The following is a 23,583-nucleotide window of genomic DNA, read 5'->3' on the forward strand; positions in this document are numbered from 1 at the left end:
TGGTGATTTTAGCCGCCTCCATTCCACCCCGAATGTGGACTTTCCACTCCGTGCATAATGGGCCCTGGAGTTGCAACCCTACTCCTGTATTTTGAAGGTGAATTTACAGCCATGCAACATCAACAGTTAAAACTGGGGAGAAAGCCACATTCATCCTGCACCTGCAGAGTCTAGTGAATCAAAACAGTGTTAGTAGCCATCAATGTACAAAAGGAAGTACTTTTCTTTCTTTAGTTAGATTGTGAAAATCCTGTCAATGCAGAACTTTAAAAGGGGATTAGACAGGTTCGTGTGGGAGAGGTCTATCAATGGCAAGTAACCATGGTGGATAGGGGAAACCTCCAAATTCCAAGACAGTAAACCTCAGAATACCACTGCTAGGAGGCAACATAGGATGAAGTCTTAGCTCCTGTCTTGTTTGTTGGTCGTTCAGGGCAACTGGTTGGACACAGTATGTAATAAATAGCTAGAGTACTGGTTTTATCCATTAGTTCTCTTTTATTACCTACTCTTTGTTCTCCCTTCCTTGTTCTTGAAATTCAGTAAGGGCCTCTGAGGCAAAGCAGCCTGGATTCCTCCCAAGGATTAATGTGTATAGCAGGGGTAGTCAAACTGCGGCCCTCCAGATGTCCATGAACTACAATTCCCAGAAGCCCCTGCCAGCATTCGCTGGCAGGGGCTTCTGGGAATTGTAGTCCATGGACATTTGGAGGGCTGCAGTTTGACTACCCCTGGTGTATAGTGACAGTTGCATCCCATCTTGCAGGTATTCCTAACTGGGCCCTCTGCCAACATGGCCCCTATCGTCTTCAAGGCCAAATTAAGGAATGAGATAATTGGCTCATCATGGGAACTTTTAAGGCATCAGACCATCTTCAAGTATTTAAAAGGGGTGCCATATGGAGGATGGAGCAGAGTTGTTCTCTCTTGCCCCAGAGGGACAGACCAGAACGAATGGGATGAAATTAATTCAAAAGAAAATCTCGGCTCAAATCCCCATGTGCCGTGGAAGCTTGCTGGATGACCATGGGCCAATCACACTCTCTCCACCTAATTTACCTCACAGGGCTGTTGTGAGGATAAAATGCAGAAGAGAATGACGTAAAACACTTTGTGAACAGAATGAAAAACAAAATACTACGCTCCATGGTTTTAGTTTTTCTGGAATAAGTAACAACTGCCTACTACATCTTGGCGCTGCCAGGGTCAGCTCACTGTTAAGTCTGAACACGACGTTATATTTGACATGTGGCTGCTACAGAGGACTTGCAGATGGCAGAGGTGGGTTCCCTGTCAGAGCTGGCTCAGTTCTCCAGGGCCTGCGAGATGGAGCTCTTCCACCAAGCTTTTGGTTGGGGCCAATGACTTAAGAACATCTGTGGCCCTCCCCTACAAAACACCCCCACTGAATGACACCAGACCGGAGACTTACGGGCAGTGAATATCTGGAGGCTGCTATTGCTTAATGCTGCTAATTTGTAACTTATGTTTTTGCTTTATATTGTTACGGTCGACGTAGCATGCTGGTTTTAATTGACTGTTAATTTTAACCCATCTTGTACATGACCATATTGGAGGGCAGTATAGAAATTTAACAAATAATGTAATAGCTCTGCAGGATGCAGAGCTCTAATTCGGATCAAGACTGTGGCGAGAGGCTGGAAGGGGCTTCAGCCACTGCTCTGACTGTCCCCCCCCCAAAACAGCTGCAGAGTATGTTATTTGCCTCTGGGGGGGGCGCTGCTTGTGTTCTGAAGTCCCCTGATGGCAGTTAGGTGTCAAACATAACATCTAGCTCAGCCTTCAGATGAGAAATTCGTGCAAGCCGTATTTCTTGCTGCATCCATATAGTCTACTGGAATACAGGTGGCTTCTCAACCGTGTACCTTTTGATTTCTTTTAAACATTTCTACCCTACCTTTCCCTTCTGGAAACCTGCAAAACTGTGTACAACTTCTGCCAAACAGTACATCATAAAAAATCAAAATCAAAGATTATAAATCTAAACTCAAATTAGGCAAAGAGAGTCCAAGGACATCTGGAAACAATTACATAAAATAAATCTTAACCTCCTGTACACGTTTGGACAGAGAGGATGGATGTAATCTTCTAAAATATATATAAGGTAACAAGAGTGCCAGGCAACTTTGCCTAGAGCGGACGTTTATTTACAGATATGGGATAAATTTTAAATCTAGTAAACACCACCATGAGGTGCTAAGTCAGATCATTGTTCTATGCAGCTTAGTACAATGAGAGCCACTATGGTACAGAGGTTTAGATCAGTGGTTTAGATCTGGAGGACCACAGATTGACTACCCCTGGTTTAGATGTCAGACTAGGATCTAGGACAGGGGTAGCCAAATTGTGGGTCCTTATATGTCCATGGACTACAATTCCCATGAGCCTCTGCCAGCACATGCAGTTTGGCCTCCCCTGATCTAGGAGAATCTGGTTCAAATCTGCACTTTGCTATGGAAACTCACTGAATTTGTCTCACTGCCTCAACCTAATCTTCCCTACTAGGTGGTTGTTATGAAGACAAAGAGGACAAAGGGAGAATGACACTGTAAACCATTTTTGGTCTCCAATGGGAAAAAAAGCAGGGTATACATTGAAAATAGAATAAATTAAATCAACTCTAAGCAGCATTGGCTTTTTAGGCTCTAAGGTAGGAATGGGCATGAACTGGGAAAATGTGATTTGGTATGCAGCTGAACCATGAATTGAACCAGGAAGTCTGTTTGCAAACCAAACCACTTCGGAGTTCCTGGCCCTGCAAACCTAATTGAAAGGGATCACAGTCCTTTTCAATTGTCATTGCAGAACGCCTGAAAAATAGCTGAGCAGAGGGAACATCCCATTCTCCATCACTCAGTTTTATTCAAGCTGTCTTGAGCAGTCCCTTTAAACTCTGCAGTCTCTTTAAACTGTAAAAAGACTGCAGAAGACAGCCAGAAAAACAGCTGTTATTTGGGATCCTTTGGATTGGATAGAATAACGTTTTCACCTGTGGAGCATGATTTTCTTGTCTCCCTTGTTCTGCTGGTCTCCACAACGGCCCCCCACATTTGGAGGGGTGGGGAGATTTGGGGCTGCAGAGTGAACGGGGAGGTGTAAAAATTGTGCTCCCTTTGTGAAAATCCAGCAGAACCCTGCAGGAAAAACACTCTTTTGTATCCAAGCCATAAACTAGAGATGTTATGGACTGAAGGTTGGGAATTTCTGCATTCCAAATGTGTACTTGACAAGTGAGTCACAACCTCTCCCCTAGAAAGCTGGACAGATTCTTGGTGAGTTTCCAATGATCTTGCTTTGTTCTGAATGGGTACGAACCAGGAAGAAAGAAATAAGTTATCTGTTAGTATCCCTATAGTTGAGATCTTGGTATAGAATATCAGTGGAGAGTGGTCTTTCAAGAGCACCTCCTCCATTAAAAATATTTAAATATAACAGAGCTGGCACTATTAAACAAATAGTTCCACAGGACCTGCAAGGCAGAGCTCTTCCACCAGGCAACAACTTATAGTTGCTGGCCTCACTGTCTACAACCCATCCAACTAGATGTCATATGGATAAATGTATTATCCTTCCCTCTTTTCACCTGGGGAAGGAGGAGTGGTAAACTGGCTTAGTTATTTTATATTTCATTACATTATTTTTTTAATATTTCAAAAACTTAATATTTACTGTTTTATTTGATGTATTTTAATCCTAGGTGGGCTGCCCTGAGCCTCTGAGGAAAGGCAGGGTATAAATGTAATCATCATCAGCAATCATCAATAAAATATTATAATTTGACAAAACTGGGTGAGAAGAAAAAATGCTTAAAGGCAACCCGGTTGGGGAAAGTCATGGCTTCATTTCTCACAAGAAGAAACTGAAACCTACATCCTACTTTGTTTAATATTTACATTAATGGTATAATTAACTCATTCCAGGACAAGGAATTTCATCCCCTAGTTTAGCCCATCGTCCAATTCCTATTCTCCTTTATGCTGATGACGTAGTTTTACTTTCCAGAACTGCAGTAGGACTCAAAAGAATGCTAAGGAGGCTTAGCAGTTACTGTAAAGAAGAACAACTACAAGTAAACTACAAAAAAACAAAGGTCATGATTTTCGGCAAGAGGACCAAACCAAAAATTTGGAAACTAGACAACTATAAAATTGAAGAAGTCCACAGATTCAAGTACCTGGGAATTGTATTACAATCTTCATGTGCTAGGACTGCGCATTGTCAATATGCTGCTGAGCAAGCCCAAAGATCGGCTAACAACATTCTCAAATTCTATCGAACCAAGGGGAAATACTTTGTACCAGCTGCCCTAGAGCTCTACAAAGCCAAGACACTTTCTCAGCTGCTTTATGGCTCCTTTTCAGGAACCCCAACATCCAGTGTTATGTTACTGGAAAGGGTGCAGTCAATATTTCTAAGGAAGATCATCCAGCTCCCTAAGTGCGTATCAAATGCTAGAGTGAGATTGGAAACAGGTATGCAAAGTGTGGAAGATAAGATCTATGTGTCATCGATCCTATATTGGCTGAAGCTAACCTATGACCCAAAGCGATTGTCTGCTTTGATCTTAAGAGACAACTTTCAGTCAATTTGGCTAAAAACTGTGAAATGCAAACTATCACAGCTTGGCTTTATGGAACAACAGCTAGCCTTCATACAGCAAGATCAAGCTAAATCCATAATTAAACAAAGGGTCAAGGACATCAGTCGGCAAAGGGATCTAGCCAAAACACCAGAATTTCTGTGTCCAGATAGGATCCGATACACGCTTGTTCCAGCTCCATACCTGTCAGACCTAGAACTTACCACCCATAGAAGGGCCTTCGCCCAAGCAAGATGCTCAGCTCTACCCACTGCCGTGCTGGAGGGGCGTTACCAAAAGAAACCCCTTGCTCAGAGACTCTGTCCTTGTGCCAGCGGATGGATAGAGTCAGATGAACATGTGTTTCTGTTCTGCCCCATTTATGACACTATCAGACGCACCTTTATCCAGCCAATTTTGAACACTTACCTGAGATCTTCCACAAAGGAGAAAATCAAGGTACTGCTTCAAGACGAAGATAAGCAAATAACTCTCTGCACAGCTAAATTTTGCACCGCCGCCATGAAATTGCGTACTCGGTATATGGATCAAAAAATTCTCTCTGATCCAACCTTATAAGTACAAAGCCATTTTTTTTTCTCTTTAAACTGGTAACTTAAAGTATGTTTTAAATACTGACTATGATGTCAGACTTTTAACATTTTTATAGTATTGGCAGTTTTCCTGCTTTTTGGATTGTCTTAGTTTTAACTGCATGTATTTGGGTTTTGGTCTGAATGACCGTGAATAAATATTGAATTGAATTGAACCTACATGGGGGGTATTCAAAGTGATCCAACCAGCTTGGATTTTTACTTTATTTACTTAGGGGGAGGGGTATGTTTGCCATCTTCCAAGTAGGAACTGGAGATTCAGGATGACAAAGATCAGTTCCTCTGGGGAAAATGGCTAATTTAATGGGGTTTTAATTTGTTTTTCATGTAATCTGCCATGAGTCTGTGGAGAGTGACGGGATACAAGTCTAAATGAATGAATGAATGAATGAATGAATGAATGAATGAATGAATGAATGAATGAATGAATAGTTGACTCTCTGACTTCACACTCTGCTGTGATAACACCCGAACTCGAGCCCTGCCCTGCCATCTTGGTTACGGGGGGAGGGTGTATGTTTGCCATCCTCCAATAGGAAGTGGAGATCTCCTGCTATTGCATTTGATCTCCAGGTGACAAAGATCAGTTCCCCTGGGGGACAATGGCTGCTTTGGAGGACGGAATCTAGGTTTCATATCCTGTTGAGCTCCCTCCCCGCACCTCCCCAAACCCCAGCCTTCCCAGGCTCCACTCCCCAAATCTCCAGAAATCCCACAACTGAGAACTGGCAACCCTTCCTTTTGGGAACTAATAACTCTGGATTACGAACTTCCCAGTGATTCCTGGCAGACTATTGTTGGATAAAGTGATCTATTGGGTCCATCAATCTGATCAAGGAAAAGACTGGTCTTGCTCCTTCTCCCATAAACAGACTCCTAACATGTTCTCGAAGTATCCTGACTGACCATGAGTCACACCAAGTGACCCCACGACCATCTAATCAAGTATAGTGGGATGTCTCTGAATAGCACAAAGATATTCATTCCCTTTCTTCATTTACATTTGGAATTCTCCACTCCCCCCAGTTCCACGTGTAGAGAGGAATGAAGCAGGGTGCAGAATATTTGCTTTGAATAGAAAAGTCAAGGTGGTCCATCCGTCCCCCACTTTTTCTTTACTTTGTATCAATGTACAATTAAGTGTGAATATGGAGCTACTACCTTGACATGAAGTTTCAAGGTCTTTTATTCAATGACGAATTCAAGCCTTGCTGGAACTATGAAGACAAGTTTCCACACCCGCCTGGAGCTGTGGTGAGCATCTCACTATGAAAATATGTGATGTATCAAAAGGAAGGCGGGCTCTTTCTTAATTGCTAAACATTCAGTGTGGTCTTGTGATCAAACTGTCTTCAGAACAGCAATTACCTTGGTATTAATGGGACTTTTTAATATAGCATCTCAGTCCGGTGGTCTGGAGACCTCCCAGCTTGGATGTTTTAGTGTTGTGAGAATTTATCTTGGAATGGGGTAAAGCTACCATGGAATGAAAACTACAGCTGTGGGAAGCATGAATAAGGGTCCAACATGGAAAAATGAAAATCTGCAGTAGAACCTTTACGACTGTTTTATATTGCATTGGGTGGTGGCTGTGTATGGCTGTCAACTCTGGTGTGAGAAATAGGTTTGGGGGTTATGCCTGAGGAGGGGAAAGATTTCAATGGGAATATGATGTCACTCTAGGACTTTCCCCTAGACTCTATGGCACAGCACAGATCCCAGGCCTGAAATGGCCATTTCCTTGAGAGGAACTCATTTGCGCAATCTAAAGATTATTTCTAATTCGGAGAGAACTCCAGACTCCACTGGGAGGTTGGCTGACAACCCTATAGTGGCAAGAGAGGGACCACAGCATAAAACTTCATTCTTCGGGCTATTTGTCTGCTGGTTGTATGTGCGTTGTCCTTGTCCCCACCCCAGATTCTTGCTTATAAGAACCACAAACCACAACCTTCTGCCAAAAAAAAAAGGGAATATCCACACAGTCTATTTTGATGCATTTCATGTTGTGCAGTTACATGTTATGGATGCAGTCTCAAGAGGGCAGGGTTTGAATTCAGGTGTTATCACAGCAGAGTGTGAAGTCAACGTTACTTATTTACTTATTTATTATTTTGACTTATATCCCGTAGATCAGGGTGAGTCAAACTGCGGCCCTCCAGATGTCCATGGACTACAATTCCCATTAGCCCCTGCCAGCATTCGCTGGCAGGGGCTCCTGGGAACTGTAGTCCATGGACATCTGGAGGGTCGCAGTTTGACTACCCCTGCCATAGACTCATGGCAGATTACACGAAAAACAAATTAAAACCCCATTAAAGCAGTCATAAGTCCCCAATATGGTTCTTAATGGTTTTAAACCATAAATCGGCGGCATAATCCCCAATCAATCCCCAATCTACAGCTAACCATCACAGGTGTAGGATTGCAGAGTGGTATAGCATTGGCCAGAGAAGGGGCCCCAGTCGTCCCTGAAACCTGGCCTCAACCAAAGACCTGGCGGAAGAGCTCCGTTTTGCAGGCCCTGCTTTCCTAAGCAGCCATGTTCTCCAGCGGAACTGGTCTCCATATGTCGGAAGTGGGTTGTAATTCTAGAGGTGTGGGAACCTCCTGGCCTACCTGGATGTTGGCAACCCTTCCAAGCTTCGTGAGCCCAATGAGGGCAACAAATCTCTGCTGTGCGAACTATGTCAGGTAGCCGTTTTTTATAGGTTTCAGCACCGTTTAACCAAAACACATAGTCTGTGCAACGTTATCTGGGAGAACAGCAAGATTCAAAAGGTTTTAAATGTTTTAGATAAATTGATTTTTGCTTGGCTCGGCCTGACCGTCTCCTTGCCCTCCCTGCTTTTGTGAATTGGGCCTTGGAGGCGTTTCATATATTACGCAAACAATAAAAGAAGGAAAACAAATTCAACCCCAAAACTTCCCATTTGTGTCAAAAGCGTACAACAAACAAACAAAAAATATTTATTATATAGTCTGCACACATTAGGGCACTGCATGTCAGACTGTACAACTTATGAGTATTCCTGATGGATGAATATGCCCTATGGAATCAAAAACAGAGGCATTTGGCATTTGGATTTCTACAACCTTCCTCAGTGGTTACACAGACATTAAATATACACAATCCACATTCGGAGAGTATTATGTATTTTTTGCAACTGGGTAGTCTTCTCTGAAATTGAAAGAGGGGAAAAGAAACCAAATCATCAAAGTTGAAATTGACATTATTATACCGAAATGTTATTAAATATTTAACCTTTTTTAAGAATTAGAATTTCATTGGCTTTAAGAATTATTTTACCTCATACACTGTGTCGTAAGGCCAAAGGAAAAAACAAAAACAAAAATAGTCCGTTGATCAGGAGACTAACCAACAAGAAAAGAAAAGGATCGCCTTGGACGTTGTTCTAGAATTTTAAAAGTTCTTTTAATATTTTTCCCAACCATATTCTGCACAATTACGCCACTTCTGGGACCAAGCCCTATGAAGATAGGTTGAGGGACTTGGGAATGTTCAGCCTGGAGAAAGGGAGGTTGAGAGGGGACATGATAGCCCTCTTTAAGTATTCGAAAGGTTGTCATTTGGAGGAGGGCAGGATGCTGTTTCCGTTGGCTGCAGAGGAGAGGACACGCAGTAATGGGTTTAAGCTACAAGTACAACGATATGGGCTCGATATCAGGAAAAAAATTTTCACAGTCAGAGTAGTTCAGCAGTGGAATAGGCTGCCTAAGGAGGTGGTGAGCTCCCCCTCACTGGCAGTCTTCAAACAAAGGTTGGATGCACACTTTTCTTGGATGCTTTAGGATGTTTAGGGCTGATCCTGCGTTGAGCAGGGGGTTGGACTAGATGGCCTGTATGGCCCCTTCCAACTCTATGATTCTATCATTCTATGATTCTATGATTCTGGGATTTTTCGAAGTCTGAAGAATGTTTCAGGGGTTTCTTAATGGTGAAACAGTTGAGAAAGGCAAATATTGTATTATATATACAATATATAATTAGGCAAATATTGTATTATATATAAGGCTTCTTCCTCATTATGCCTGTATAACACAACTTGGATCTTAATATCATCTAATTATCCTTATGATGCTAGCATCAAAATCTGGAGAATTTAGGAGTCCAAAACAAACCTGGAATGGAATTTCCAACAGTCCTGGATGAGTGTGACATTAATTTCAACTGTAATAATCTGGTTTCCTTTTACCTCCTTAAATTTCAGAGAACAACACCTGGTTGTCAGATATATATAATACTTGATACTTGATGTAATAACATTTTACTGTACATGTAGGATTGAAGGCTGCACCTAACAAAGCAATACATGGACCTCTTGGTAGCCCCTGGGTGTTAGCCATTGTGAGACATGGAGTGTTGGACTGGATGGGCCACTGGCCTGATCCAACATGGCTTCTCTTATGTCTGAGGAAGTGATGCTCTGTATTCTTGGTGCTTGGGGGGCTACAGTGGGAATGTCAGGATTGTAGAATCTCTGTCATAAATTAGCCTGAGTTCCTCCATGTCAGTTATACTGCTTAATTGAACCTGGCGCCTGCTAGCCCCGGCCTTGTAGTTTGTAGCAATAAAATAGAATAGTGATGTTATTCTAACCTTATCTTGTTATGGGCACACAGGGTTGTTGTCAATTCTCTCAAGGATGGGAGTTTGGAATCCTGTTGTTGTTTCACATATGTCTTTCCTCACTAACCCCCCTCCTTGGGAACTGTCAAGTTTTGGGCGGGAGAAATGTATTGATAAGCTGAGGCAAATCTGGCTTCGAGTCAGATTTGACTTTCAGTCCAATGCGTATAGTGCTAATCAATAAAACTATTTTCTTTTGAATAAGTTTTGTTGTGAGTTTCCTGTGCGTCTGACATCAAGTCAAATCTCACAACTCCTTTCACCTGCAAAATGCAGGGCGAGGGACATACTTTTTCTGAGCAGGGAGAGGGCCTGGATTGGGACCTCTCCCAGGGCGACGGCGCGAGTGCCGGCCCGCACAGCTCGGGCATGATGCGGGCAATCTCGGGGACAACCCCGGGGCCCGAGGAATTTTTGGAACGACACGTCACCCAGCGCAGGCGATTGTCTAAATACGACCGCCCTACTGGGGATGAGAGGTGGCCGGAGCACCTGGGACTGCCTAGCTACGCGCTGGAGCCTGTGGGTGAGACACAGGACTTGCAGTACAAGCTGGGCAGGGTGACTAACTGGCTGCAGGATCTTTCGGGTCGGTTGGATCCGGAGGAGAAGCGCCGAACGCAACGCCTGCTGAAGGAAGTGCTCGGTGGTGGTGCGCACGATACCAGCCTGCGAAGAGTGAGTGGTGGGCTTGCACTGCGGGAACACGGCATGGCGGACACGCAAGCGGCAGCGGATGCTGAGGCGCTGGCCAGGGCCAGGGCGCAGCTGGAAATCGAGGCGGAGGCAGAGGCTCGAGCGAGAGCGCAGCGAGAACAAGAAGGCGAGGACGAGGAGCGAGAGGACGAAGGCGGCGCGGGCGGCGATGGAGCCGGAGGGGACGGCGCGGACGGGGGCGAGGATGCAGCGGCGGCGGCAGCCGCGGCGGCGGCGGCGGACGTTGCGGGAGCCGAGGCGGCGGCGGCAGCAGCGGCGCGCGAAGCGGCGCGAGCGGCAGCGCGAGCAGCGGAGGCGGCCCGGGCAGCGGAACGAGCAAGAGCGGCAGCGGGAAGAGGACGAGGCATCGGCCGCGGTGCAAGACCCCCAGCACCGGCCCCGGCACCGGCGGATTGGGGCCCGGGGCGCCTACCGGCCCACCTCCGGGGTGTGGAGATGCGGAGCACCTATAAATTCAAGGCTAAGTTTTCCGGAGACCCCTCCGATTTTCCCACGTTTCTGGTGCACCTCCAGGCCTACATGATGGAAATGGGGTTCACTTTCCAGGACGACGCTGAGAAAGTGCGTTTCGTGGGCCAAGCCCTGGAAGGCAAAGCAGCCAAGTGGTTTGTGGACTTGTACCGCTATCACCCCCAAGCCATCCGTGACTACAACCATTTCATGAGAGCCCTGCGCCAGATGTACGTGGAACCGTTCGAGCGAGAGACCGCGGAGAAGAAACTCAGGGCTCACCGGCAAGGGAAGTTGTCAGTGGTCGAGTACGCCAGGGAGTTTAAAGAGCTGGCTTCCTCGGTGCCTGACTGGACGGAGCCCCAACGCGTGCTGTCGTTTGTGGGGGGCCTCAATCCTACTCTGGCGGACAAGTGCCTCCTCCTGGAAGACCCGCTTACAGTCGAAGGATGGGTCCAATTGGCTGGAGAGATGGAAAATCGATTGGAGCGAGCTTCGATGGTACAGGTCCTGGCAGGCAAAACCGTGGCGAAAACTTCCACCCCGGCGAAAACCAAGCCCCGAGCCAAGTTGGAGCCGTCTGAGCGCACCCGGCGCATGGAAAAGGGGCTGTGCTTGGGTTGTGGCCAAGCGGGGCACTTCCTCGCAAACTGCCCCACAAAGGCAACAGCGACCCCGAGGGCCGTGAGCAGCGCCCCACCGAAAGCCCAGCCCGCCAAGAAAACCACTCCAAAGAAAAGTGCCAAGTCTCTCCTGGTGCCAGCGGCCGCCGTGCCAGCAGTGGACGACTCGGAGGAGGGAAGCGGGCTGGAGGACGAGGATCAAGCCGAGGAGCAGTCGGGAAACGAGGACGGTCTGCTGTAAAGGCGCCCCGCCAGCAGGCCGCCAACAGGGGCAAACGCGTGGTGAGTGATTCCCCCTTGCTACTCCTACCTGCCAAGCTCTCCAACCCCAAGTCGGGGAAAACAGTGGGAGTCCGGTGTATCGTGGACTCGGGGTGCACCCAATCCCTAGTGAGCCCGGCACTGGCCGAGACTTTGGGGGTGGGAAAGGTGCCGCTGAGGGAACCCTTGCCCATCACCCAATTAGATGGGAAATGTGCTCCCGGAGGGGAGGCCACGGCGAAAACGCGCCCAATGGACTTGGACATAAAAAAACATTGGGAGCAAATCCAGCCTTTGGTAGCCCCCCATTCTGCCTTCCCTTGTGTGTTAGGGTTGGATTGGCTGAAGGAACATGACCCCCTAGTGAAATGGAAAGAAGGGACTGTGGACTTTACCTCTCCCGCCTGCGAGCAGCACACTCGACCGCGGGATTCCCCACTGACGGGGGTTGTGGCCGCTTTGGGATCGGGGGGGGCAGCGCTCCCTCCTGAGTATCGGGACTTTGCTGATGTGTTCGCGGAGGTAGAGTGCAACCAACTGCCCCCCCACCGTAAAACTGACTGTGCCATTGAATTAAAGAAAGGGGAACCACTCCCCAAAGCCAAACTTTATTCCATGAGCCCCCGGGAAATGGCGGAGCTTAGGGAATTTTTGGATAAGAACTTGGCGAGGGGTTTTATTAGACCGGCCACATCTTCATTGGCGGCCCCGGTCCTTTTTGTAAAAAAGAAGGACGGTTCGCTGCGTTTGTGTACTGACTACCGTGGGTTGAACGCGGTCTCCACCTGCAATGCCTACCCGCTCCCCCTAATAAAAGACTTGTTGGGCCACTTGGGGAAGGCACGAATTTTTACGAAATTGGATTTGAGGGAAGCCTATTACCGAGTTCGGATCAAGAAGGGTCACGAATATCTAACGGCTTTTAACACCCCCCTGGGGCAATTTGAGTACACCGTAATGCCGTTCGGCCTCGCCGGCGCTCCGGGCGTGTTCATGAATATGATTAATGAAATTATGCATGATTTATTGTACCAAGGGGTGTTGGTTTACATTGATGATATTCTTGTGTATTCTGAGAATGTTGAGAGTCATGCTGATCTGGTACGCGAAGTGCTCAACCGCTTGCGGAAGCACCAATTGTTTGCTAAACTGTCTAAATGTGAGTTCCACCGCGATGCGGTGGAGTTTCTGGGGTTCCGTGTCTCCCAAGCGGGGATTGAGATGGACCCTGGCAAGGTGCGTGACTTGCTGGCTTGGGAACCTCCCCGCACCAGGAGGCAATTGCAAAGCTTCTTAGGATTCGCTAATTTTTACAGGACTTTCATCCCCAATTTTGCCAAAGTGGCGTTGCCCCTCACTGACTTGTTGAAAACCAAACAAGGGGGAAAAACGGCTAGCCGCCCGGGGACGCCCCTTCTATGGACTCCCCCCTGTCAAGACTCATTCGACAAACTAAAGTTGTTGTTTACGTCCGAACCAGTACTGGCCCATGCTGACCCCTCTAAGCAATTTACCGTACAAGTAGACTCCTCGGACGTAGCAATTGGGGCCGTGATCCTCCAAGAGGGGGAGGACGGAAAATTACACCCGCTGGCCTATCTGTCAAAGAAATTTTCGGGGGCAGAGCGAAATTGGGCAATTTGGGAAAAAGAGGCGGCTGCAGTAAAATTGGCCCTTTCCACCTGGAGGCATTGGCTAGAAGGGTCCGCGATCCCATTTGTAGTCTGGACGGATCATAAAAACCTTCAGGCACTCAAGCAGCCCCGATCGCTTTCCGCCAAGCAAATGAGATGGGCAGAGTTTTTCGCCCGTTTCAACTTCTCCCTAAAGCATCTGCCGGGTAAAATGAACTTTTTGGCAGATGCATTATCACGCCTGCCCCAGTACAACAGCAAACGAGACCCATTGGTGGACACCGTTTTCACCCCCGCCCAACTAGGGATGGCCGCCGTGACGCGCAGCCACGTAAAGACTGATACGCCCATCCCAGGGGGCTGGGTCCAGAAGGAGATGTCACAAGATCCGGAATTTGGCTCCCTCCGCCCCGATCTGACTGAGAAGGGGGGGCTCTTTTTTAAGGGCGAGAGACTCTTTGTTCCTGTTGCGGCCAGGGGAAAAGTTTTGAAACTTTGCCACGACGCAAAAACTGCTGGACACTTTGGTTTTGTGAAAACTCTGCACCTAGTCAGGAGACAGTATTGGTGGCCGTCCCTGCGCAAAGATGTGGAGAAATATGTGCAGGGATGCCCTATTTGTATTGCCTCAAAACCGGTTGGAGGCAAGAAAAAGGGGCTATTGCAACCACAGCCCACCCCCTCTCGCCCATGGACAGATGTCACTATGGACTTTATTACGGACCTCCCTCCCAGCCACGGGAACACCGTTATATGGGTGGTAGTGGATGCTTTTTCAAAACAGGCTCACTTCATTCCCTGCACGGGAGTGCCTTCAGCACCAAAATTGGCTTCTCTTTTCATTGAACACGTGGTATGTCTGCACGGGATCCCGACACGTGTCCTGACGGATCGGGGCCCCCAGTTCGTTTCTAAGTTTTGGAGAGAACTCCTGAGACTTTTGGGGGTGGAGCAAGCCCTCACTTCGGGCTATCACCCTGAATCAAATGGCCAGACCGAAAGGGTAAACCAAATCCTGGAACAGTACTTACGTTGTTTCATCAATCACCAGCAGGACAATTGGGTCTCTTTATTACCGATGGCTGAATTTGCCTACAACAATGGGGTTCATGCCTCAACTGGGGTATCACCTTTCAAAGTAGTGTATGGGACTGATTTAGCAACAGCCCCCACTTGGGAACTCAGCTCCACTGAGGCTCCTGACATAAATAAATGGGCATCCACCATCAGTACAGGTTGGCCAGAAATTGTAGCTAGCCTCAAGGAGGCAAAACAAGCCTATAAAGCTCAAGCGGATAAGAAAAGGGTACCTGCACCTGATTGGAAAGTGGGAGACCTGGCCTATTTGTCTACTAAGAACCTGAGGTGCCAGCAGAAATCAAAGAAACTTGGCCCTAAATACGTGGGGCCATTTAAAGTGATAAAACTGATTAATACTGTGACTGTGGAGCTAGCTTTACCAAAGACTTATAGGAATGTGCATCCGGTTTTTCATTCCAGCCTGCTGCGAAGAGCTCCGGTCCCAGACGAGTGGCACCCTCCTCCAGACCAGCCTGTGCCAATTTACATCGACAAAGACACCCACTATGAAGTCAACCAAATTTTAGACTCTCGTTTGCACAAGGGTCGCCTTCAATATCTGGTCGATTGGAAAGATTTCCCCTCGGGGGACAAAGAGTGGGTGGAGGCAGGGAATGTGAAGGCACCCCGCCTTCTCCGAGCATTCCATCGAGCATTTCCTGATTGTCCTCGCCCGGTAGATGCCGGCTAGATGGGGGAGTGAAGTTAGTTTTAATGCGGAGGGATGTCAGGATTGTAGAATCTCTGTCATAAATTAGCCTGAGTTCCTCCATGTCAGTTATACTGCTTAATTGAACCTGGCGCCTGCTAGCCCCGGCCTTGTAGTTTGTAGCAATAAAATAGAATAGTGATGTTATTCTAACCTTATCTTGTTATGGGCACACAGGGTTGTTGTCAATTCTCTCAAGGATGGGAGTTTGGAATCCTGTTGTTGTTTCACATATGTCTTTCCTCACTAACCCCCCTCCTTGGGAACTGTCAAGTTTTGGGCGGGAGAAATGTATTGATAAGCTGAGGCAAATCTGGCTTCGAGTCAGATTTGACTTTCAGTCCAATGCGTATAGTGCTAATCAATAAAACTATTTTCTTTTGAATAAGTTTTGTTGTGAGTTTCCTGTGCGTCTGACAGGGAAGCCTTCTGGAGTTCTGGCCCCATTGGTGGCCCTCCTGACAGTACCTCGGTGTTGGCTGCTGTGAGATGCAGAGAGTTGGACTGGATGGGCCATTGGCCTGATCCAACATGGCTTCTCTTATGTCTGAGGAAGTGATGCTCTGTATTCTTGGTGCTTGGGGGACTACAGTGGGAAGCCTTCTGGAGTTCTGGCCCCAATGGTGGACCTCCTGATAGTACCTGGGTGTTGTCTGCTGTGAGACGCAGAGAGTTAGACTGGATGGGCCAAGGGCCTGATCCAACATGGCTTCTCTTATGTCTGAGGAAGTGATGCTCTGTATTCTTGGTGCTTGGGGGCTACAGTGGGAAGCCTTCTGGAGTTCTGGCCCCACTGGCAGCCCTCCTGATAGTACCTGGCTGTTGGCTGCTGTGAGACACATAAAGTTGGACTGGATGGGCCAAGGGCCTGATCTAACATGGCTTCTCTTATGTTCTTATGGTCTTAAATGGGTTTCAAAAAACATGCCTGATAATGAAAACAATTGTCAGGGAGATTTTGGCAGCTGTACTCCTCTGCGGCCTCCTTAAGCGTACAACAATATCCCCCAAAAGAATATTGTAAAAGATCTCCCAGGATTTTGCAGTTACATTTTTACAAGCTCTCCTACGGCTTGTTTTACAGGACGTTAACACAACCAGGTCCAACTTCTCTTTTGGTGGCTGATTTATTAAAACATCATTGGTAGCTGGAAGTTGTTTTCACTTTGGACTTGTACAAATTGTTCAGAACGTGGGGGGAAAAGGGGAGTTGCTATAGTTACCCACGTTAAATTGCCTGGCAAGGAACAGCAAACCTTCCCAGGTATTTTTTTAAATCAGTTAAACAGGCTGCATTCACTTCTAATCAACAGAATGAGACTGTCAATTAAATGTGTTCAGCAAAAGGGAGGCCTTTCTGCGAACGATGGGCATGAATGATCTTTTAACGTGAACTATCACCGTTGTTTTTTTTCTTAAGAGATTTAACATATTAATACTGGGGTTGGATTCACAGAACTATGAATGGAAGAACGGATAGAAAAAGGAGAGATTTATAATCCCCTGTCCCTTGAAAATCCATTCCTATAGGTTGAGGTAAGCTTGCCAATTTCCAGGTAGGGACTGGCAATCTCTGGGAATGACAAAAATCTCCACACTACAGAGATGAAGAAGGGTTGGTTTTATATTCCACTTTTCACAGCCCAAAGGTGTCTCACAGTGGCTTACAACAGCCTTCCTTTCCTTTCCCCACAACAGACACCCTGTGAGGTCGATGAGGCTGAGAGAGCTCTGACAGGACTGCTCTGTGAGAACATTTTCCAACAGGACTGTGACTGTCGCAAGGTCAGCCAGCTGGCTACATGTGGAGAAGTGGGGAATCAAACCCAGCTCACCAGATTAGAAGTCGCCGCTCATAACCACTACAAGCTGGCTCTCCTAGAGAAAAGCCAGCTTTGGAATGTGGACTGTACAGTTACATACTATTCTGAGATCTCTTTCTAGATATCAACCTCAGTTCTCCAGAATAGGGTTGCCAACCTCCAGGTGGTGGCTGGAGATTCCCTAAGATTACAACTGATCTCCAGGTTACATAAATCTGGTCCTCTGGAGAAAACGGTCAATTCGGAAGGTACACTGTATGGCATTTTACCCCGTTGAAGTTCATCCCCTCCTCAAACCCCACCTTCTTCAGGTTCCATCCCCCAAAATCTCCAGGTATTTCCTAACTCAGAGCTGATAACCCAATTTGGGGGAATCCTTGGGAGTGGATTTAAGGTGAAATCAGACACGCCTCTTTGATGAACTCTTCTAGCCAACAAAACATGGGTTTAGAATGTTATTCTCCGTTTATTGTTATTAGTATTGTTAACTTTATTATGTCCAATTGGTTTAATGTATTGTTCTGTTACGTTTCATGGGAACCTCTCTGAGCCGTTGGGGAGGGCGATAGACAAATGTAATAAGATAAATAAAGAAGATTTCTGCTTAGTCGGCCTTATTGTTGCAGCCCCCCCCCCTTTCCCAAGGGTCATTCCAATCTGCTGGAATGTTTTTCCCACCCAGGGCATGATGGGAGGTTGCAGGGGAAGGGGGGGGGGGAAGCAATCTGTCCTGAACTCTCCTGCAAGGGCAGGGCACATATTTACAACCAGTCCACAATTCTCGTATCCAGCCCTATATAGTCATCTGTAAAAATAATCTGTCAGTGTTTGCACACCATTTTCGTAATTAGGGTCATGTTTCGATGAATACTACGCATTTTCACTATTCCCAACCAAAAATGTTCAAAAATACACTAGGTTCTGAGTGTTTTTTCCCAGTTGAAGGCACTTGCACGCAACAGAAGAAAATACTTTTTTTTTTTTTTGGTAACCCCTTCCAAGAGGAATAAACTGGTATAGGCTGAAAGGGAAATGGAAAGATGCTTCTAACCCTTCCCCCCCCCCTTCTAGGAGGTTCACACCAGCTGGATCTACCACAGTAAAACAGGACAGCTGAGAGAAGACTTCAGAGTAAAAACACATTTTTAACTTGGCACCGAAGTCTGTCTTTCAGGCCAGCCCTTCATTAGTGGCTTCTGTACATTACTGTGCTTCCTCTAGGGACTGTAAAAAAAAAAAATGAACCAAACCTTTGTTCCACCTAAACAACCTGGCTTCCTCCTCTTTTCCTTCAGACCTTGCAGCCTCAGGGCTGGGTTTGCAGACTGGAAAAGCAGAGACTCCTTTAGAAGAGGTAATAATGTTCAGGCCAGCTTATGGGTCCGGTAGAATTAGGGGGAGAACTTTCCTGGACAGTACCGTGTCAGATTGAAGGGGGGGGGGGGTGGAGGCGGCATGTTGGGATTCTCCTGCACTCCACGCATAAAAAGAGCATGTGAAATCCTTTTGTTCCTTGAAGAAGAAGAAGAGTCGGTTCTTATATGCCGCTTTTCTCTACCCGAAGAAGTATCAAAGTGGCTTACAATTGCCTTCCCTTCCTCTCCCCACAACAGACACCCTGTGAGGGAGGGGAGGCTGAGAGAGCCTTGATATTGCTGAAGAAGGAGAAGAGTTGGTTCTTATATGCCGCTTTTCTCTACCCGAAGGAGTCTCAAAGCGGCTTACCAATCGCCTTCCCTCTCCTCTCCCTACAACAGGGAGTTGAGGCTGAGAGAGCCCTGATATCACTGCTCGGTCAGACAGCTTTATCCGTGCGTGGCGAGCCCAAGGTCACCCATCTGGCTGCATGTGGGGGAGTGCAGAATCAAACCTGGCTCGCCAGATTAGAAGCCCGCACTCCTAACCACTGCACCAAGCTGAAACGGTTCAGTATGCAACACTGTCTTAAAATACACCTGCATTCTGAAAGGAAACAGCCTGGGAAAAGATTTACAGCTTGATGTTGTGACACCTCTCCGGAGCAATCATAGCCTAAGTGGTGGATAACAGACTGAGGCTGGAACAAGAGATTTTGCAGCTCTAATGTGGCCTTGGCCATGAATTCAGGTGGGTATACTTAGACAAGGCTGTTTTACCCTCCAACCCCAAACCGCAGTATGAAAGCAGAAATATGAACCTTCTTTATGAGACTCTCATTTTAAACATTTTGAAAGCATTAAATATTAAAGATTTCAAAACATTAAATATTAAACATTATTTATTGACGTTGCGGAATGTATGAAGTAGCCAGTTGTTGAATATTGGGAGAAGCTAGATTGGTGACATGCATGGATAGAGGGAATGCACGGTTGGACAATCAACTGATCGGAACTGCACCCATTCTTCGTCAACATGACCTGCATTAATTTCTAGTAATGGGTGGAAAGGATTTGACCATTCCTTCCCCTCCCTTCCCTGACGAATTTCACTCTCTCAGGCAAGGAGGAGCAAGGAGTGAGGAAAGTGGCTCAGTAGTTACGTATGCCTGACAGGGACGTTATCTAACCAGCAGAGTTAGCTGTTAGACTCACTAAATAGGTACACTCTGATTGGCATTTCTGTCCATATTTTTCTCCAATCACCGCACGACCTATGTGTTTTTGGAAGGACTGATACTATAAAACCACAACTCCTATGCAATGTTTTCTTCTCCCCTGTATTTTTTAAAGCATCGAAATAGTCACAGGAGCTGTTTTCGCACCTGAAAAGGACTGTGTGTAAGGAATGAGGTTGCAATGTGTCCCTGTGCCTCCTCCAGGGATGCCAGGCCCCAGGTGGGACCTGGGGATCCCCTGGTTTTACAGCTCATCTCCAGGCAACAGAGATCAGTTTCCCTGGAGAAAATGGCTGCTTTGGAGGGTAGATGCCATAGCATGGTACTCCACTGAGGTCCCTCCCCATCCCAAATCCCATGCACTCACTCCTGGCTCCACCCCCCCAAGATTTCCAAGTATATCTCAAACCAGAGCAGGCAACCCTAGGCTCCTAACAACTTTTAAGCTCCTAAATTGTCATCTAAAACGTTGTTAGCGACCCAAGATCCTACCTGGAGGCTGGGATCCCTACTCTCCTCCAACACTGTCCTCCCCAGGCACTGCTTCCAAACCTCCAAAGATTTCTCAAGTCAGAGCTGGTGACTCTCCCCTCTTTGTTTTGAGATTTTGGTACAATTGCCTATGCCCCCCGGCAGGAGCCAGTCCATTCCCAATTGCCTTCTCAATGGAAGCATTTCTCTGCATATATTGTAATTTTTTCTTTTTTAAGGCTACCGACTGACTCAAGAATTTTTGTTTAATCGCCTGTCTTGTTCTCAATTAATGCCTTCGTTACATTTAAATACATTTATGTGCCAGCAAAACCTCAACGGAAGTTCTGTTTTGGACTTAACAAAGGATGTCTAAGGTAATCTAATTTTTTAATAAAATAGAACCAAAGGGGGGGGGGAGGGAAGGGGGAACCGCCACTCATTTTTAGGATGAAATGTCAGCCTTTTCATTCCTGATTACTGGAAAACTTCTGAGCCCAGGAAATACCCCAAAGCAAGTGTGCCCCTTATTAACATGTAACTCCATCAATTGCAATTTGCCCTCACGGGTTAAAATTTGCCCGGGCAAAAAAAAACTCTAAAAGCTTCGGTTGATTAATTCATTGAGTAAACCAATTAAGGTGGTGTTAAAATGTTTAAAATATGCCCCCCCCCCCAATTTCACATAGTTGCTTTAGAGCAGTGGTCCCCAACCTGCGGGCCGCGGCCCGGCGCCGGGCCGCAAAGGCCAAGGCGCCGGGCCGCGGCTCCCTCTCCCCGCCCCCCCCCGCAGTAAAAAACCCCCGCAGTAAAAAACCCGGGAAGCTACTTACTGCGGGGAGGGCCGGCCGCGCCCGCGCGGCCCGCGGGTGCGGCCCGATCAACGGGCGCGGCCGGGCGCGGCCCGATCCGCGGGTACGGCCCACGGGCGCGGTCGGGCGCGGCTCGCGGGCGCGGCCCGATCCGCGGGTGCGGCCCGCGGGTGCGGCCGGGCGCGGCCCGCGGGCGTGGCCCGAAGCGTGGGCGTGGCCGCGGGCCCTGCGGCCGCGGCCCGATGCCCTGCCGGTCCCCAGCCTAATAAAGGTTGGGGACCACTGCTTTAGAGGGTGCAGTCAAGCTTGAGTAACTGAACGGATGAAATGATTTCGCCTGGAAATGACCCTTGTCTGATGCTACTCAGAGCGATAAATTCCAACATGTTAGGCTCCATTTCAGCAGGTGAGCTGAAAAATTGGGTTCATCGCTTATAAATTAAATTAGTACAGTTAAATTCAAAACACAGGGCACTGAAAAAAAAAAATTGCTCAACTCAATTCAGCTCGTAGGTAAGGACCGAAAAGAAGCCAGAATTTATAGGACACAAGAGACTGCTGTTTTCTCCAGAACCCACATTAATACATTTGGCATCCCAGAAAATACCGCTAACACAATTGCATGGGCAGACCTGTGCAGTTTTCACATTGTCGGGGAAAGGGCAACATGTGGATTTTGCATTTGTGCCCGCCCTCTTTATACATTATTTGAATATCTGATTTTTCAAGGTTCCAGTTTACATGTCATGAAGCTGAAAATATCTCGAAGAATTTCACAACCTGTAGCTGGCAGGCTGGTGATGATCCCAGCTGGGAGAATACCCACGTAGTTGCTGGCCTCCTCTGTGGAAATTAATGAATGAATGACATTTCTATCCCGCCCCTGCCTGCTTGTGACCGTGGGTGGTTCACGATAAAAGGACCACTCTCTTAAGCACTCCCCCTCCTGCAATTACCCAGACTGGGATGGTATAAAATAGGTGATGGTCTAAAACAGGAGTAATCAAACTGCGGCCATCCAGATGTCCATGGACTACAATTCCCATGAGCCGTTGCCAGCGAATGACTACCCCTGATCTAAAATAATGTCTGAAAAAAGACTTATCCAGGGGTGGTTGTCACAGATCATCCAGAATATGGTTGGGAAACATAGTTGGGTACACACCCACCTGGGGCCCTTCCCCACCCCCTTCAGCCCCATCATTAGCCATTTTGAGGGGAGAAAGGTCAACATGACCATATATGATCAATATCACCATTAATGTTTAACACGTCTTAACAATCAATTAACTTTCACCCATTCAGGAAACCCTTGCAGGGCCGCCAAGAACCCCCAGGGCCTATGAAACCCTGGTTGAGAAAGCTGATCCGGCATTGAGAGGTGAAATGGACTAGATGGCCTGCATCCACACATTTTGGGGTATAGCACTATTGTTGCTCAAGTTCAGATGTATCCTCAAATGAACTCTCCTGTCCACAAACGACAAGCCAATTGACACCGCAAGAGTGGAGAGTTGCTACAGAATGCAAACTGTAGGGGTGCCAACCGTGGTCAGAAATTCCTGGAGGTTGGAGAGTGGGTTTTAGGGAGGGGAGGCACCTGGGTAAGGTAGAAAGAAGGCCATGGTACAGCAGCTCGAAGCAGTGGCCTCTAATCTGGAGAACCTGGTTTGAATCCTCACTTCTTCATATGTAGTCAGCTGGGTGACTTTGGGACAGTCACAGTTCTCTCAGAGCTCTCTCAGTGACACGTGCCTCACAGGGTGTCTGCTGTCGGGAGAGGAAGGGAAAGTGATTGTAAACCGCTTTGAGACACCTCCGGGTAGTGAAAAGTGGGGTATAAAAACCAACTCTTCTTCTTCTTCCTCCCAAAGAAGCCATTTTCTCCAGGAAAAGTGAAATACATGTGTGTGTGTTTTTTTAAATAAAATCATTGAATCATAGAATCATAGAGTTGGAAGGGGCCATACAGGCCATCTAGTCCAACCCCCTGCTCAACGCAGGATCAGCCCTAACCATCCTAAAGCAACGTATAAAAAGCAATGTATGTAATCTGAAGATCAACTGTAATTCCAGGGGATCTCCAGCTTCCACCAGGAGGTTGGCAACCCTGGAAAACTGGCCAAGCCAACCCAACCCCAATTTGGTTAAGACTTTTCAATGGCGAGGCAATCCCCCACCCCCACCCCACCCCCCACCTACATGAGTGCTCGATTTCAGATTTCTCTGACATATGGCAAAACGCCGCTTTCTCTCCTTGAGAAGAATAAACAGTGAGGTGCTAATCCCTTGGTGGGTCGGGGCGTTTGTGAGCCACACCTGTTAAAACACAGGCAGCCAGAAGATCACACACCGCCTACCCAGGCCTACAATCACTTTCAAGTTGTGGCCTGCTTGGGGGGTGGAGGGAGGGAAGGGAATCCTCAAGAGACCAGTGATTTACACAGGCGGAAACCGGGAAGCGGGGCTAGTCAAGAGCCCATTCGTTTAAGGCCATCCTTCTTCCAGAGTGGGGTATGCAGATATCTACATCTATGTCTCTTTT

The 23,583-nt window shown here is 47.2% G+C and overlaps 1 protein-coding gene across 1 annotated transcript in view; it reads right to left on the reverse strand.

Moving 5' to 3' along the window:
- Positions 1 to 23,583, reverse strand: part of MAML2 (mastermind like transcriptional coactivator 2) — a 179,320-nt gene that overhangs the window by 65,538 nt on the left and 90,199 nt on the right. The gene's annotated exons all lie outside the window — the stretch shown is intronic.

Source organism: Paroedura picta, chromosome 6, assembly GCF_049243985.1.
Source record: "Paroedura picta isolate Pp20150507F chromosome 6, Ppicta_v3.0, whole genome shotgun sequence".
Lineage (NCBI taxonomy): Eukaryota > Metazoa > Chordata > Lepidosauria > Squamata > Gekkonidae > Paroedura > Paroedura picta.